Genomic DNA, 19,501 nt, shown 5'->3' on the forward strand with positions numbered 1-19,501 from the left:
GAGTCCCTTTGGCAAGGAAAAATACTTAAAAGAGGTTCCTCAGGGACAAGAAGAAAGTGTGTACAGATATGCCCACTGTCACACCTCACTTCTTTGTTCTAAGAGAATAAAAGCAGTTCTGATGTATAATAATTTTGAAGTACCACAGAAATCACTAATTTGAACTACTTAAAAACTGGTTGTGAAATAGGAACCAAAAATATTATACATAACATAAGATATAAGAATATATTCAGGTCATGTCTTTATTTTTGCCATAATGATAAATAAAACCATTTATCAATGTGACCTACAGAATGAAAGCTGTATTAAACTATAAATATTTAATAAAATTATTTTCCCATAGGAATATATAATGACTGACAATTCTGACAGATAAGATCAACAAAATGCCATAAAACTAAAATAATAAACCTATTTTTGAAGCTAATTAATAAACCTACTTGTTGAAGCTAATAGAAGTGCTGCACCAACACCTACAAAATGAACATAAATGTAGTATATGATTTGATTTCACAAAAGGTTCAGATATACTCTAATTTAAAAAAATGTCTACCATGTAAGAAACAAAAGAAAACATGGCATATATAACAAATTGACTTTTTTTCTTTACATATTAATAAAACCATTTAAATCATTGTATATACTTAATATATTTCACTTAAAAATTTAGAGATAATTATCCTTCCATTGCTAGAGACAGTAATATAAAGATTGTTTCACCCAACTGTCCTTTTTACTCTCTTCCCCCACAATTTACTCAATGACAGAAGTGTTGCTGTGCAGAAAGCAGACCACACATGATCACTCTGAGGCCAGTAACTGCTATTACATCTGTTTCTGGTAGTTTATTATCAAAAGATCTCGCTGATATTTGTTGACAACTATGTAGGCACACATAGTCAGAAAATCACTTTTTTAAAATAATGAAAAAGCTTTAAGCAGGTTTTAAAGAATTCTACACAGGCTTTATAAACATCTGATTCAGTTAAACTTAAGATCTAAAGACCAGATAGATTCAAGGGGTCTTGATAATCAGCAGGAGAAATCCATGCATGTAGGTGGCAATAGGTAGGCTGAAAACAACATCAGGAATGAGTCAAGCAGGAGGCAGATGTCTAAGCAGATATAGTAGGCATCTGGGAAAGTATGTTGGCAGGTATCAGGGACTCAATAACAATGATTTACTTTATAACAAAAATTTATAGTCAGTCAACAAACACTTATTGAAAGTCTCTTCTGAATTAATCACTGTTCTACATTCCAGCAATCCAGTTATGAGTAAAAAAAAGAAGTTTACTTACTATATACAAAGGTCTATGCTAAGCATTCTGTGAATACAAGTGTTGTTTTCGTCGTTGATGTTAAAGGGAAAGTTTAATGATGAACTAAGCAGTAAACAAATCGGTTACTGAGGCAGATGGAGCAATAAGACAGAGTACAAATTATTGGAATAGTGATACAAGGCAGCGCCAAAAGTTCAATTCCTGGAATTAAGCTGTTGAAGGCCCAGTAATAAAGGTTTAATTCACTTAGAAAAAAATGTTATGTCTGTACTGAGTATTAGAAATGAAAAAATAAAAGACAAGACAAAACTGACCTCTGAGCCACTAGAGCTCAGGATAGCCTGGTGTTTAAGAACAGGATCTGTCCTAGAGTCTGCGTTAATGATAAATCTGCAAGTGTTAGGTAGCCTAACTTCAAAGGGTAGAAATATACAGTGGCAAGAAGACAAAGAGATCAGTACAGATGAGTTCAAAGCAATGCTTTGGGGAAAAATAATCTCATAGCCATGAAAGAGAGAGATTGGAGAGAGAGATAAAATAAGGTGAAAGAGCACGTGATTGGAAGCCAGAAAATTTGGTTCTAGTCCTTGCTCTGTTACTTAACATCTTCTGATACTTTCACAATCTAACTCATCTTTAAAAGAGGAATCACAAAAATGTGATTAGGAAGCTCAAGTAAGAAAACACGAGGATTCACTCTCTGATCTGCAAGGCGCCATACAAATGTTAGTTATTACTATCATTAGAGAAGAGACAACAGCAGTCATTAAATAGTAAACACCAGAACTAGAGTTAAGGCAATGTGAATTACTAGGGCTGGGACAAGGAGAAAAATACAATATAAGAGACATCAAGGAAGAAGCAGCAGTACTTGGCAACAACTAGAAGTAAGTAAAAAAAGAGGTAAATTTCAAAAACATAAGTACCAGAGAGAGTGTTAAGGGAGAGAGTGATTTTTAAAAGAAAATCAGAGTTTTGAAATGTGAAAAAAATATTAAGCATAACATCTAAGAGTTCTAAAACCATGTAAAGATGGTATAGAATACTCAAGTACTCAAGTGAGTACAACTTTGTTCAGTCACGATTAAACTCTCAGTATCAACAATACTTGGCAATTGTAGCTTTTCAGATATTAATAAATTTTCCTATTTATATTATATTATGAAACAGACAAATTAAAAATATATCAGCTGATTACTTTTAACTTATAAAGAAAAAGTGCTGTGAAGCTTCTTTGCATTACTTTGCAAATGTAATAGACAAGGAAAAGGCATGGCTTCCTTCATTGTGTCACTGCAGAGTTCCGTAAGGCTACAAGCCAACAAAAACAGTCCTTAGTGACTCTAGATTTGATCATCCTAGAAGGAAAGTTTTACAAAATGTCATATCATACTGGTCCACATCCTTAATTAAAACACTATTGTAATTGTTCGGGCACTGAATAATTTAAAGCCTGAACTAGGAAAGTGGCAAAAGAAATGGAAAAAAAGGGTGTAGGCACAAAAGACAATAATAGCAACACATCTGTACATAAATATGCAATGACAAGGGCTCTACCACCTCAATTATACTGGTGGGAATCCAATTTGTCCCTCTTCTGAGCCATGTCTAATTCTGTCATTTAAATGAGCAAAGGATAAGCTGTAGACAGAACAGTATCCAGAAAACACTGGTTTAGTATGGTCTAGTCTGTATCTGGACAAAGATGATTAGTAACAGTTTTGAGGCTTGCCTAGTTAGTAATTCTGTAGGAATGGCCCACACATAAAGTAATGCGTTGAATGATGAAAAACAGTTTATATTGTTGATCAGTCTCCTTCAATAATGCAAATGCTTCTTAACTTGGACATCTGATATATGAACACAATATAGGGATTCCTGGAGTTCTCTATGAGTTCATTGTCTATTGATCTTAATACCTTATTACTATATGTCACCTGAATACATAAACGTCAGTGCTTGTGAAATACTGTGAAACTACAGAAGCAACAGAATTTATGACCTACGCCATTTCATTCAGAATGTTCTCCAATAAGTGCCAAACACGCAAGCACCTTGAAGACATTGTTCCAGACCACCTCAATAAAGCAAGTATCTCAGTACAGCATGTTACGCATTTTTAAAAATTTCTCAGTGGATATAAAGGTTATGTTTACATTATACTGTGGTTTATTAAGTGTGCAAAAGCATTATGTCTAAAAAATGTACATTCCTTAATTTTAAAAAACCGTATTGATTTAAAATGCTATCACCTGAGCCTTCAGTGAGTAGTAACCTTTTTGTTGGTGGAGGGTCTTGCCTGGATGTTGGTGGCTGCTCACTGGTCAGGGTGGCAGTTGCTGAAGGCTGGGGTGGCTGTGGTAATTTCTTAATATAATACAATAATGAAGTTTGCTGCATCAATTGACCCTTCCTTTTATGAATGATTTCTCTCTAGCATGCAATGCTGTTTCATAGCATTTTACCCACAGTAGAACTTCTTTAAAATTGGAGTGAATTCTCTCGAACTCTGCTGCTGCTTTATCAACTAAGTTTATATAATATTCTAAGTCCTTTGTAGTCATTTAAACAATCCTCACAGCATCTTTACTAGGAGTAGATTCCATTTCAAGAAACTGCTTTCTTTGCTCATCGACAAGAAGCAACTCTTCATCCATTAACGTTTATCATGAGATTACAGCAATTCAGCTACATCTTCAGGTTCCACTTCTAATGCTGTTCTCTGGCTATTTCCACCAAACCTGCAGTTACTTGCTCCAGCAAAGTCATGAACCCCTCAAAATCATCCATGACGGTCAGAATAAACCTCTTCCAATTTCCTGTTAATGTTGATATTTTTACCTCTTCCCAGGAATCACAAATGTTCTTCATGGCATCTAGAATAGTAGATTGTTTCCAAAAGATTTTCAATTTACTTGGCAAAGATCCATCAGATAATTCACTATCTATGGCAGCTAGAGCCTTATGATATGTATTTCTTAAATAAGACCTGAAAGTCAAAATTACTCTTTGATACATGGGTTACAGAATGGATGTTGTGTTAGCGGGCATGAAAATAACATTAATCTCATTGTATATATCCAGCAGAGCTCTTGGGTGACCAGGTGAATTGTCAATGAGCAGAAATATTTTAAAAGGAATTTTTTTGCTCAGGAAATCAGGTATCAACAGTGGGATTAAAAAAGTCAGTAAACCATGTTGTAGGCAGGTGTGCTGTCATTCAGGCTTTATTTTTCCAATTATAAAGCACAAGCAGAATAAGTTTAGCATAATTTTTAAGGGCCCTTGAATTTTTGGCACAGAAAATGAGCAATGGCTTCGAGTGAAAGTTATCAGCCACATTAGCTCCTAACAAACAAGTCAGCTTGTCTTTTGAAGTTTTGCAGCCAAGAACTGACTTTTCCTCTCTAGCTATAGAAATCTGAGATAAGATCTTATTTCAATAGAAGGTTGTATCATCTACATGGAAAATCTGTTGTTTAGCATACTCACCCCCATTAATTATATTAGCTAGATCTTCTGGATAACTTTCTGCTGCTTCTACATCAGCACTTGATGCTTCCCCTTGCACTTCTGTATTATGGAGATTGCTTATTTCCCTAAACCTTGTGAACCAACCATTTTAAGCTTCAAACTTTTCTTTTTCTGCTTCCTCACCTCTCTCAGCCTTCACAGAATTAAAGAGTTAGGGCCTTGCTATAAATTAGGCTTTGACTTAAGGAAAGGCTTAAATGGTCTTCTCTTCAGACCACTAAAACTTTCCCCATATCAGCAATAAGGCTGCTTCGCTTTTTTATTCATTTGTATGTTCACTGGAGCAGCACTTTTAATGGCCTTCAACAACTTTTTCCTTTGCATCTACAACTTGGCTGCCATAAGAGGCCTCGCTTTCAGCCTGTCTCGGCTTTCAACATGCCTTCCTCATAAGCTTAACCATTTCTAGCTTTTGATTTAAAGCGAGAGACATGCAACTCTTCTTTTCATTTAAACACTTGTAGGCCATTATAAGGTTATTAACTGGCATAATTTCAATATTATTGTGTCTCAGAGATTGAGGAGGTCTAAGGAGAGGGGGAGAGATGGGAAAACAGCTGGTCAGTGAAGCAGTCAGAACACACACATTTATCAAATAAATTCACCACCATATATGGGCATCTAATATGGTTCATTGCACCCCCCCAAAAAAAGAACAATTACAATAGTAATATCAAAGAAGACTGCTAACAGATTATCATAACAACTATAATAATATAAAGTTTGAAATACTACAAGAATTACTAAAATATAGCATAGAAACACAAAGTGAGCAAATGCTGTTGGAATATGGTACTGATAACTTGCTCCATGCAGGGTTGCCACAAACTTTCAGTTCATGAAAACACAGTATCTACCAAGTACAATAAAGCAGAGCTCAAGAAAAGGAGGTATGCCTGTAAAAGGAAGATTGGGTTTTGCAACAAGTACAAGTTGCTAAATGCCTATCATGATGATTATGTAACACAATTATGTTGATTAATAAAGTACTTAGAGTACCCACAAATCAACAAGAATTTAGCAATAATATGGCACAATTCGTGGAGCCTCCAGGAATATGTTCAACTGGCTTAATTGCCCATTATATTTGTTAAGCAAGTCCTATGTTCCAGAAACTATCCTTAGAATCTACACTATTATTTTATTTATTATTTACTCAACTATAGTTTCTCAAAATGTGGTTATTCCTCCTCTCCTTAGAGAAAAAGGTACATTATCTACCTTGTATGTGACATTGGTGCAATGGCTAGACGTGAGAGAGTAAATAGAGTGGTATTTGTTAAATAAATAGATTGAGAAAAAAAAGGAAAGGAAAGGAATGGTATGATAGGAAAGGAATGAAATAGCATAGAATGATATGGTACTGGCTCTATTCTGAAAGTTCTTCTTTTTGACATTACCTTCGGTGTTGATTGGAGCTCCTCTATGAAGGAGTCATACTGACCAGCAATGTTTACTGTGAAATCATTTGAACTAATAATTCATTTAATAAAATACTAGCAATTGTAACAAGATAAGTAATGGGACTTTTCTTATTGTCTCTTAATTTCAACTATGAGTCTCAGAAATAGTTTCTAGACACATCCCCACAGTGTTTACCAAGAGTTGGCCAAACTGGCTCTTCAACTATCAATCCTTATCACTTAACTTCAGGCTATAAAAGATAAGACTAAAAATTCATGGCAGGGATACTCTGAAGAGATGTCATAGGTATAGAGCATACTTTTCCTCTTCAAAGGATAGGGAAGTAAAACATCTCTCCTCTATCAAGCCAAATAAGGGGGTAGTCTAAGGTTTTCTTTACTTTAAAGACTGAAAAGCCTTCAGAAAGGGATTGTGGCATTTCACTTCCACAAACAGTGTTCCCATCTCAAAATGTCCATCTCATAGGAGACAGGCCCAGCTCAGAGTGTCCACCCAGGAGGGGTGAGAGGCTCTCTGGGAAAATATGATATACCCTCTGGAGCTCAGACTGAAAATGTCTAAAGACAGCAAGTCAAAAAAAAAAAAAAAGAAAAGAAAAGAAAAAGCGAGAGGGCAGTAACTGAGCTAGCAAGCTGCACTTTTGCTGTTTGATAAATCACATATATGTGATATTTCTCATTATCCAAGTGACAAAGACAAGAGTGGCCAGACAATAAACCATTTCACAGGAATTTTGCCAAGGAAAGTTGACTACCACAGAAGCAAATGGACATTCACTGTAAGAGACTATAGGAATTACGAGAGTAAGGAGGAAGAAGGAACTAGAGCATTCTCAAGAGGTCAGGCAGAGAGTGCCACTCTCATTACAGATGTAAAAAGCCTCAAGAGGCTCTGCAAGGAATCCAAAGACCTAACAGCCAACTAATTAAAGCCAAGAGATAACTACAAAAGAACACCTAGTAAAGAAGTACAAAGAACACTAAGTAAAAGAAATTTTGCTCTTTTTCCTTAAATGTCTCCCCACTCCCTCTTCAGAAGACCGAGAAGAGGTAGAGTGAGCGTGGAAGGAGAAAAGGAAGAGATCAGGACTGAGCTGGATGGAAAGAGAACAATAAATTGAGTATTTTTGGTTTAGATTGGTCAGTACTTTAACTCTTGAAAATGAGACCATTCTTACAGCTAAAAATAACCTGAAAATAAGAAAACCCACCCAAGAGTTTGGAAAGAACAACCAGACAAATTTTGATTGAAGCATAATGCTTACTTAGATGTAAAGGTACCATCTTTAGGAAACATATTTGCAAGGACAACTTAATAACCTAGGGAAACACTCATGAAATTAAAAGTGTAAAGTGAAAAATATATAGTGAAAAACTTGTATATGCAATAGGATTTAAGTTATGTAAGTGAGATTATGTTAAAGTACACTAGGCACAAATAAAATGTTTTTATTTAGCTGGGGTGATGTTCTTATAAATTTCCTAACATGAACAGGTAACACTTTTATAATCAGAAAATAATATACTACTAAAATTTTTTCCTTTGCCTTGACAACTGGGCTGTCAAAAGTAGCCTTGTAAAAAAATATGAAAATATTTACTCTTACATCAAATCAACTCTATCTTCTTTTTAGCGTCATTAATATTGTTCCAAGTCTTGCAGCCAAAAGCAATTTCCATAACATCAGACTATAAAAACTATAACAAGCTTGAGTTTCAGAGCCAGGAAGATAAACTTGTCAATAAAATGTTCTCCCAAAACTGTTAAATGAGTTCTCTTCAAGACCATAACATGGCAGGCCACTGTTACTAGAATTCAGAGAATCAATTACCCTTCCGCCCCTCTCAGTAGTGTCACCAGCCAACTCAAAATTTTCATTACCCACTTTCTCCCCATCAGCAAAACATCTCCATCCCCTAGAAAAATCAGCCATCTAAGATCTTCAAGTTGCTCTTTGGTCTAAGATATACAAACAGTTCATCAAATGCCTGTTCACCAAAGTCACCATCAAAAGCACAAACTTCCCAGATCATCTAATATAAAAATGTTCATTTAATACTATTCTATATATGGCCTCTAATTTGGCTCCATCATCTATTTCATCCTTCCTTCGTAACACTTCCACTGTGTGTTGGAAATCATGGTCCAAAAGCAGCAGTATAAAAAATGGTTAAACCTGGAACACTGGCTGGAGCCAAATTTGCCAGAATTCAGATCTAACCCTTTCACTTACAGCTATGCATGTCACCCCAAAGCAAATTGCTTAACTATTCAATTTCCTCATTCATAAAAATGGGACTAACAACACAAATACATTCTGAGCAATGTGTTGCTAGGGGTACTTAAACAAACATAGATAATCCAGCCTATACACAGTTAGGCTATACAGTGTAGCCTATAGCTCCTAGGTTACAGGCCTATACAGCATGCCTCTGTACTGAACAACACAAGATTAAATCAAGCACAAGAGAAAATTATGCAACAAAAAGATGCAGTAAACAAGAAATATATGAGACTGCTGCCAGCATAACACAGCATACTATTTTACAGCAAATTTTGTTTTAATAAGTAGAAAGAGTACACTCTAAAGTAACAATACAAAGTATAGTACAACATTCATCAGCAACACCAGCATCGCTAACCATATGTGAGTAAATGTATTGTGTTATAACATTATGACATTGCTCGGTGATAGGAATTTTTCAGCTTCATTATAATATATGAGTCTATGGTCATATATGTAGTCCATCGTTGACCAAAATTATGCAGCACATGACTGTACCTATACTGTAGGATTATTTTAAGAATCATGTGAGTTGGTATGTGGTTTAGAGTTTAGAATATTTGCTTCTGCCATAGAATGAGTCTTTGATAGCTCATGTATTTTGAATAGAACTCACCTATACCTCAACCTAAATGTGACTTGCCTATCCCCTGAGGACATGGCTTTTACTAAAGTGGTCTCAAGTAAGGCTATTTTTTCTTTCACATTACATAAAAGTCATTGCCTGGAGGTAGGTTTTCTTTTTGTTCCCTCCTGCAGTTTCCAACTTGTCTCTCCTCATTCTTCTTCCACAGATTCCATCTTCTTTGAAGCACATGTCATCATACCTTACCACTCTTCAATATCCTTTATTGCTGTCCTTGTTGCCCAGTCTCGTTCATTGATCTCATTTACAGTCTACAGTATTCCCTTCACTGGGACTTCTATTATCATCTTGGAAACTTCAAATCCCTTAGGTGATACACCCAACACCATTATTTCAGTCTGACCTCCTTAAGAAACATTCTTATTTTTGTTTGTAAAATGAGATATAGTCAGAAGAGAACTACTTCATTTTTATATTCCCAGGTCCAAGCCACATCTATCTATACTAAAAAATTCTTTCTATTTTGTTAAAATGGAATTCTCCCTTTTTATACCTAAGGCCAGCCACTCTCTCCACTTTCTCTCTTCACTCATCCCTAGTCTCATCTCAAAGTTCCATCCTACAAATTATCTCCTCTCTTTATCACACAATCAATTCTCCCTCTCTTGGATCATTTCAATCAGGCATAAGCATTGCTCACTGCCATCCATTAAAACAATTTTCTCTTAACCTTGTTTTCCTTCATCTCATTTCTCTGTGCCTGTTCACAGCAAAATCTTCCAAAAACATTATTGATCTCACGGTCTCTGATTCTCATCTCTCATTCTTCCCTTAATGCACTCCAAGTGACCACTCCACTGAAACAGCTCACATCTGAGTAACCAATAAAGTCTTACCAAAGCTAATGGTCAATTTTTGCTCACATCTCATTTGACTTCCCAGCAACATTTGAAAGAGTTGACCAGCTTCTAAGACAACATAATCCCCCTGCTTTTTCCTAACCTCACTGGATTCTCCTCTCCAGTCTTATTGGCTAGATATTTTTCTTTTATTGGCCTCTAAATTGTTCTAGGCCTTTTTTCCCACAAGTCTTCTCTAAATGTCTTCCCTTCATAGGTGACCTCATGCAGTCCCATGCTTCAATCACATAAATGATGCTGCTTCTAAAAAGATCATGTTCAGCCCAGACATATTCCCTGTGATCCGAAGTCAAAAGCCAACTTGACATCTTTATTAGGATGTCCAATAAGTTCAGCAATCACAACACAGCCAAAGTAGAACTATTAATCCCCTTTCCCCCTCAAAATCAATTGCCTCAAATCTGATAATCTACTTCGTTCTTCTTTTGTCATCACATGCTTTATTAGTAAGTCCTAAGAACTCTATCCCAAAAAATACCCCAAATCTACTGTTCACCATCTATACTGCCACTATTTATTCCAGGCCTCCTCCATCTTTCTTCTGGAACACAATAGCAGATTTCTCACTGGTCTCCTACCTCCATTTTTAACTCTTAGAACACAGTCCATCTTCTATATAGCAGCCAGTTATCTAAGATGTAAATCAGATTGTGTCATTTCTCCATTTAAAGCTTTCCCACTGAAGTTATTGCCAGGGGAGAGGGAATGAAGAAAGGTGAGGAGGGTACCAGAGGATACATAAATGGTGATGGACAGAGACTTGACTTGGGGCGGTGAACACACAATACAGCGTACAGATGATGTGCTGTAGAACTTTGCACCTGAAACCTGTATGATTTTGTTAACCAGTGTCACTCCAATAAATTCAATAAAAAGGAAAAAAATAAAAAATAAAAACAAAAGGGCCCTTAGGTCTTCTTAAATATAAAATATAAAATAAAATAAAGATTTTTACAAAAAATATAATAAATTCCAAACTTTCCATTCTAGACTACAAGGTCCTAAATGATTTGGCTCCAGCCTATGTCCGTTATTCTCCCCATCCTCTTTTATATTTGCTATATTTGGCTATATTGTTCCTTACAACATTCCAGTAACAGGCCAGCTTATTTTCCACAGCTTCTGCACTTGCTTTTGTTTAGAAATTCTCCTCTCATATCTTCCCATGGCTCACTTAATCTTCTCCATAGTACTTATTGACATCTGAAATTTTTTTTTTACATTTATGTTCTCTACCCTTATCCAATGTTTGCTCTTTGAAAGTGAAAATTCTTATATTGCTCACATCTATATCCTCCAACCTCAGAAAACATTTTTTGCAACATCAATAGCTGTCAAAAATTTTTGACAGACTCACCAAAGTTTCCATAAGAATTATCAGGAGTATACTATATTTCCTCTTCCGGTGCTGAGAATAAGATCTGACATGCTCACTTCACAAAGGACAAAGAAGAAATAAAAGTCTACCCTTGCTCATAAATATTTCAAAATTCATTGAGGAGAAAGAAAAAACCAACATAAACCCAAGACATTAAAGACAACAATTTACAAAGCAGTCTACCGTATACTATAAATTATACTTACATATGCAAATATGACAGAATTAGTCAAGAAAGACACCCTTAGGAGAGAATAATTCTATGAAATATATGCACTCTGTTGGGAAAAAGGGTGGCCGTTGTTAACATAATGAAAACAGTTTGCACGATATTGATATAACCTGGCAGTCAAGGAGAGTAGACTGGAATGCACATGTGTGAACAATGACAGCTTCACTATCTTAGTCGGTGGGGCCAATATACACCACTGATGATCATGTGTACTGTGTGGCTGTCGCATTCAAAATGACTGAGCGAGGAGAGCAACAAATCTACATCAAATATTGCATTAAGATTGAACATTCCTCTGCGGAGACTAGTCAGATGATTCAGAAGGCTTTCGGGGATGATGCAATGAGTGCAGCACAAACAAAAGTGTGGCACAAATGCTTCAAAGATGGTTGAGAATCTGTTGAAAGTGACCCACATTCTGGAAATTCTACAACAAGCAGAGCACCTGAGAATGTTGAACGAGTACAGGCTGCAATCAACAAATATTGGCGACTGATAGTGAGAAAACTAGAAGCTTATCTGGGGATTCCAAAAACTACTGTGTTTGAGATTTTGATGCAGGACCTTGGCATGAAGCATGTTGGGGCAAAATTTGTTCCACGGCTTCTGCTACCAGAACAGAAGGAACATCGTGCTGCAGTTGCTAATGACTTCATTCAAACTGCTACCATGAACCAGATTTCCTCAAGAAGGTCATAACCTCAGATTATGGTAATTATGGGCCTATGGTCATGATACAGAAATGAAGGCCCAGTCATCCCAGTGGAGGTTTCCTGGCTCTCCATGCCCGAAGAAGGCACAGCAAAGTCATAGAAAGATCAAGACCATATTAACTGTTTTGTTTTTTTTAATTGGGAAGCTATTGTTCATCATGAGTATGCCCCTCTGGGCCAAACAATTAATAAGAAGTACTGCCCCAATATTCTTTGTAGGTTGACAGGTGCCATACGACATGACAGAAAGTCACAGCTATGGGCAACTGGTGATTGGCAGCTTCCTCACGACAACATGCCTGCTCATGCATCGTGTCTCGTGCAGAGTTTTTTGGCAAAACATCAAACCACCCAGGTGACTCAGCTCATATTTAGTGCCCTGTGACTTCTAACTTTTGCCCAAACTAAAATCATCTTTGAAAGAGAAGATATTTCAGACCATCAATGAGATTCAGGAAAATACAATAGGACAGCTAATGGTGATTCCAACAAAGGATTTTGTGGGGTGTTTTGAGCAGTGGAAGAGATGCTGGGAGAACTGTGTGAGGTCCCAAGGTGCCTACTTTGAAGGGAACTGAGGCATCATTGTCTTATGTACAACATTTCTTGTATCCTGTATCTTCTTTAATAAATGTCTCTTTTTCATAGTACATGGTTGGATACTTTATGGACAGACCTCACATATTATCAATACTTTATAGATGAGAAAATTGAGGCTCAGCCAGTTTAAACAATTCACTCAAGGTTAAAAACTAGGAATCAGGTTCAAACAAGCCTCTTGATGTCAAATCCCATTTTCCTCTTAGAAATCATTTTTGGCACTTCCTTATAACCAGAGCTGATTACTTTGAAAGGTACATCTAACAAAAGTTTGTTTAATCACAAACGAAGCTGTCAAGAACCAATATTACATGTTCAAAGTGCCTTGGGTTTTTGGGTCTTGAAAGATAGAACAGATCATTAGCCTCCTAAGAAAAAACACAGCCTATTACCCACAGGATACCAGGACTGATGAAGCAGATACACAAGAAATAGGCAGTTAACAAAAGGATTTTAAATTTTATTCAAACTATTCTTAGAAATGGAATATTTTAGAGAACTCTCCATGGAAGAGTCCTCACTCAGATCCAAGCTGGCCACTTTGAAGGAATTAGTTATTAACAATGTGGGAAAAGGATATGTGTTTAATTGTGCACGCATGTGTATGTGTGTGTACTCATGTCCTTATATGTGTGGATAAGCAATTGTCAGTAAATATTTGCAAGTAACATCTGATGAAAATAGAATGAAATTTATGGAGATGACTTATTTTTTAATGAGATGAGGATGAAAATTAGGAAATGTACAGAGGAAAAGAATAGAAAGCAAATGTACCAAGAGGGTTATATTAAAGACTAGGAGATTAGACTTAAATCATTAAAAGAACAGCTTACATTACTATTTTGGAAAATAAGGAGTCACTTTCTTAGAAAGTGGGCTAATGTGATCACAATGGCTATAGAGGTGGACTCTTCTGATAATTTGCATATACACGAAGATATTACATTTATGGCATGTTTCATGGAAGAACTACCCAATCTTGTAAGGACATTGGAAGACTCTCCAATGGGCAAAATCCTTAAGGGTAAAATCCATACCTATTCACCTGCATTTCCCAGTGCCTAGTAAAGTGTTTGAGTGCACTTGATTTTAGTGGGCCTCAATAACTAATAAATGGAATTGTACTACATTGAAATACATTGAATTGATCTGAGTCTAAATGAATTGGAATGGTCAGGGATAGAGCTACTTATTATTCTCACAAATTAATTTTTATTCCTCCATTTAAGATATCAAAATATCTAAAAGTTACTTACTTAATGAACTTCTGCTGTACTTACAGAGAGCTTGGAGCAATAGCTTTCTTTTTACACTTTTATAGCCCCTTACAAAGAGGCTATAATGTACTCAGGAGAAGTGTAAACTACTTGACATGTAGAGGGACTTGAGTCATAGAGAGGTGTCATGTTATTTTTCCACAGGGTTACTTTTACACCACTGCCACCTCAAAGTGAGTCAGTGGAACAGAAGAGATCTGCACGCAAAATCCAAAAGCATTACTTTCACCACCAAAGTTCATTTTTAAAAGACTCAGTCATACAAGGAAAATTATGTAATGTGAAAATAAACATATTTGATAGTCAAAGACACAAAGATGACTGTTTTTGGAAACACAAGTTCCTGTTATCGCATTCTTTTTTCAAGTAAATAGATAGCATGATTTTCATTATAATGTACAGAAAACAACTCAAATAAGCATCTGTTTTTTCAGTAAGAGGGTAGGGAATCAGATGATTCTGAAAGAGTATTCATACTCAGGACATTATTCTATTTCTACCACTGTGTCCATTATTTTAAAAGCTAATATTAGTAGGATTCTTCTGCTTGTCAAAGACAGCAAGTAGTACTGTTTTAGTCATCTTCAACAGTCCACTTCACTTTCTACCACATATTTTCTAAGTTCACCCGTCTTCACAGTGTGTCACAGTAAACCAGTATGTGAAGGATTCAAAGGGTATTTATTTTGCCAGTTCAATCAAGTTTTTTCTAAACAGGGTTGTTTTAAAAAGCAGTTTTTTTTTCCATGATCGTTTAAGTTTCAGTCTCTGTTTTTCAATGCAAATAAAACTAGTTACCTAGTAAAAGATTTCAGGAGTTAATATTGTATAGATAAGAAAGACCTAATTACTGAGTAAGGTCTTATGGAAAAAATGTCACAGATTTATTTTTTATATAATCATGGTAATTAATTTTAAAATATGCAAAATGACATAATATGAACTACAGAAACGACAAAATTAATCAGATGCCTTTTCTAAGTTATCAAAAATAAAACACTATCAACTCAATCAAATCTTTCCATTTCTTCACTTTAGTTATAGAAATAGTGAGATTTTCTCTTAGAGCTTCTATATAAAGTGTATGTGTATGTGAGTGAGTATTAACTCCATTTTACAGATGAGAAAACTAAGGTATGTAAAGTTTAAGGGGCTGTCCTAAAATTTTGAACTCAAATCTATGTGACTCTAAAGTTCATACTTTTTTCAATACATCATGTTGCCAAGGTAAATAAAACTAAGGCACAGATAGGGGTAAAGGGAAAAGAAAACTAATGATTGTGAAGGTAGAAAAAGAAAGGTCAACCAGTTTTTAGCAATTTCTTGATGGATACTGGGATAAAACAGAGCTTTGTTGCCACAGAAGATATGCTTTTAATCTAGCTACCAGAAGCTAGAATGACTACTTGATTTTAAGGATCAGTGCCCTTGACCCCTTCATGCATTTGTGTTCTTCCCTATCCCATCTCATGTCAGTGAAGCTGTCGTGAGAAAAGCAATGGCCAACTCATCTGGATGTGCCAGTCCCATACCGAGCAATTGCAGCGTATATACCAGTAGCCTGCAACACACAGTCATGAGCTGCTTTTCAAAACTGAAATGCAGATCCATCACTGTGCATACATTGTATGGCCAAAGAAGGAGCCAAAAGAACCATTTTTGTATTAATGCAAAGGTGGACGCAGTTCAGCTGTGACTAAAATTTTCCATTTCAAAATGACAATCAAGAGAGCTGAGATGAGGACTCAAAGCTTCAAGTTCCTTGGCAAACCCAATATATCATATTCAGCCAAAATGTCATAGAGACAAGTTGAGAATCTTCATCAACTGATACTAAGAAACAAACATCACCCTTGAAACTAATACAAAATAATATTGAATGTAAACTGTATTGAAAAAAAGACCATATCAATTCATTTTGTTTATGAACATTAATGTATTTTATACCATATTGGCCAGATTCATCAATTCCTTTGTGTGTCTGTCTGTCTGTGTATGCACATATACACTCACACTTCATGTCAACCCCATACCAAAATCACAGCTTCTTGATCTCAGTTAAAATCTTTCTCAAAACATACTGGGGCCTCCAAGCTGGCATGAGTTAAGGGAAAGCTGGACAACTAGCCCGGTTGGACGTGATCAGTGCCACCACATGTATACATGTGGATTCTATCTGAGGGCAGCTTCTAGTTCTAAGTGGCCCACATTAGTTGAAGGAGATGCCATCTGAGAGAGAAAAAAAAAAAGGAAACACGTTTCCCCCTCCACAGAAAGGGGGCTTTCAATAATTTCACTTAATCCAATAGATTTGTATTCAAGATATATGGGAAAATATGTATCAGGAAACCAAGACAAAAGCCAATGCTGGGCAAATAAATAGGAGGTAACAGGAAAAGTTATGTTCCTAAAAGCAAGGGCTGTAAGTTTGAGGCAGCAAGACCAAAGGGCTGGCGAGGACAACAATAGTGCTCTGATTTACTTCTGCCTTTATTTAGGACTCACCAAGAAATTCAGAGGCACTAAGCAGAGAAAAATAATGACGATAAAATGATAGTAGCAGCTATTCTTCATAAAACATGTGCCAATGCCAGTACTATGACAAGGGGTTGTATACGTTTTCTTATTTAATTATCACAACGAACATATGAGGTAGGTATTATTTTCTCTAATTGAGCCCCCTGTAGATTTAGAATATAAAAATACCTTCATAATGATCTAATAAAGGGAATGGGAATTCTGGAACACGGTTGAAAATATTTTAATTCAGGGAAAACCAATTTGTACTGATTCAATCCCACTACTATCCAGTGGCTGCTTCAAACAGCAGTATTTGTTGTGCCTGTAAAGGTTACATTAAAGAGCAGCAAAGCTACCAAGTCCATCCAGGGATCAAATCCATAATCTTGGCTTTATTATTAAGTATCACACAAAAATCACTGGACTTACAAATCACCAATATCCACAGCACTCAGTGACACATAACTTTTATGTCTATTTTTAAATAGAATGAGGTAGAATCCTAATATTGAAACATATAAAGTGAGACCACAAAATTTATGTCAAAACACACTCATATTTAAAATTGTGAAATCAAGTCTTTGAGTTACTCTATATTGAGAGCTGTAGTCATAGAACTTCTAAACAAGATAAATGAAAAATTATGCCAAGTTATACCAAGTTAATCAAAGAACACTAAAGAAACCCTATACTCAAAGACAAGAACCAAATCTGCTACAAAGTTTAACAGAAGGTCCAATTACACTTACATAACAAAATAGATAAGAACACAATCGAGGGCAGATAGAATTTGTTGCCAATATAAGGCCAAGTTGGCAAACTAAAATTGAAAAGCATCATAGTGTATTGCTTAAATGAAGACCTGAAAATGTCACAGATGTCACGTTTGGATTATGGAATCTTAAATGGCAGGCCAAATAATGAGGAATGAAATCTGTATTTTCATGTTTAATCAATCAGCAGTTGACAACTTCCTTTTTAGGGTAGAAAAGATGCAGACTAGGTGACCAAAAGGCCGCTCAAAGATGCATTGTATTGAACTGAGGTGAACACCAGCAAAATAAATGCCTTAGAAATGCACTGATTTTCAAGAAGCAGGGCATGGATGAACCTGTGCTTGGTTTAACATTATGGCTTAGACTAATATGTTGAGCAAACATCTGTATTATCTTAATACACTATATATTGCTTTACATGTAGCTTAAAAGATAAAATTATATTTCAATTTATCTTTTTCTGAAAAGCATCCTCAGTACCATAACATTTAATCATATATTCTGGGTAAATGGAACTATCTTCCTCCTTCAGCAACTGGTGATCAACATACCACATCATAATAATTAACTACGGCTTGACCTTCTCCAAGATTCCTTGTTCCAGTTTGATGAAACAAAAAAATTCTCCTATTCCAGGAAATAGTCATTTACAGAGTCTGTGCTCATCAGTGGAAATGAAAACATTACCAAAAATCATGAGGCACAGTACAACTCTTAGAAAAATGAAATTGATGTTTTTATTAGACAACAGAGGCTTGTCAATTTACTTATTATTTGTGTCAATTAAATTAGTATGTGATAAATGGACTTGAATATATATTGAGTGAAATTATTAAAGTAAAGCAGATGATATATATTTATTAAGCAATGCAAAACACCCTTCTTTAATATAAAGAAATAGAAAAAGTCATACACTATACTTTAAAGTGGTAAATATCAGGTATAAAAATGTATCCAGATTACAGTTCTTTAAAAATGTAGATGTACATATGAAAAAATACATATATATGAAAATACTAATAGTAATAATATCAGAATGGTGAACTATGATTAATTATTTTTCTCGTCTTTTCCTATACACTTTCACTAATGCAATTACATTATTTCAATAATATAAAAAATAAAATAAAAATAAAATGATATTAAAAACTGATTTTGATATAATTAGACTAGGAGATCTAGTTCCTGATTCTAAGTATCAATCTTCTTTTAAAATGCTTTCAGCTAAGTCTCCCTTAGATCTATCAATAAGTACTACAGGCACATTGCCCCATCAGCTCCAGATGCCAGAGAAAAATAAATGTAAATTTATTTTTTAAATCTTGTGATAATATTCTTTCTTTCTTTCTTTCTTTCTTTCTTTCTTTCTTTCTTTCTTTCTTTCTTTCTTTCCTTTCTTTCTTTCTTTTAACTTAGTTTACCCCTTGCAGATCTCTTTAATCCATAGCCTGGAATAATGTGTTGCAGTCATGCTTAATAAGAAAAAGCAAGGCAAACATTAGCAACATTTTAAAAACTTGGTGCAAGCCAATTCAGAATGAAAGTTCACATTTTTTATTAACCAAATTAAAAACTATCCTCTTACAAGAAAGAGGTTAAGCAACTAGCAGGAGACATAACTTAATACTATTGTTAATATAACAAAGTATATAGTAGTACCTTTACAAAACACTAAAAAGAATACCAACTGAACATCTTTGTGGAGAGAGGTAAGAATAAAAATAGTGGATTTTACTAAACTATAAAAGGAATTTTGTAAGATAGAGCAAGATGGTATGTGATATACATATTAAAACAAAAAAAGTAACTAGGAGACTAGGTAAGTTTTTGGAAGTATTTATACAAATTTTGTTTCATTCATAGAGGTACAAGTAACAGACACGCAAAAAGCAAAAAATAAATAAATACACACACCTATAAGCACTTTGCAAATTCAAGTTATAGTTTACATATGACAGAATGACTAATCC

At 35.2% G+C, this 19,501-nt stretch overlaps 1 protein-coding gene across 10 annotated transcripts in view; it reads right to left on the bottom strand.

The window, feature by feature from the left end:
* The window catches only part of KIF21A (kinesin family member 21A), a 133,592-nt gene that overhangs the window by 105,181 nt on the left and 8,910 nt on the right, over positions 1 to 19,501 (bottom strand). The window lies entirely within an intron of this gene.

The sequence above is a fragment of the Furipterus horrens genome, unplaced genomic scaffold, assembly GCF_987537825.1.
Source record: "Furipterus horrens unplaced genomic scaffold, mFurHor1.1.pri manual_scaffold_4, whole genome shotgun sequence".
Lineage (NCBI taxonomy): Eukaryota > Metazoa > Chordata > Mammalia > Chiroptera > Furipteridae > Furipterus > Furipterus horrens.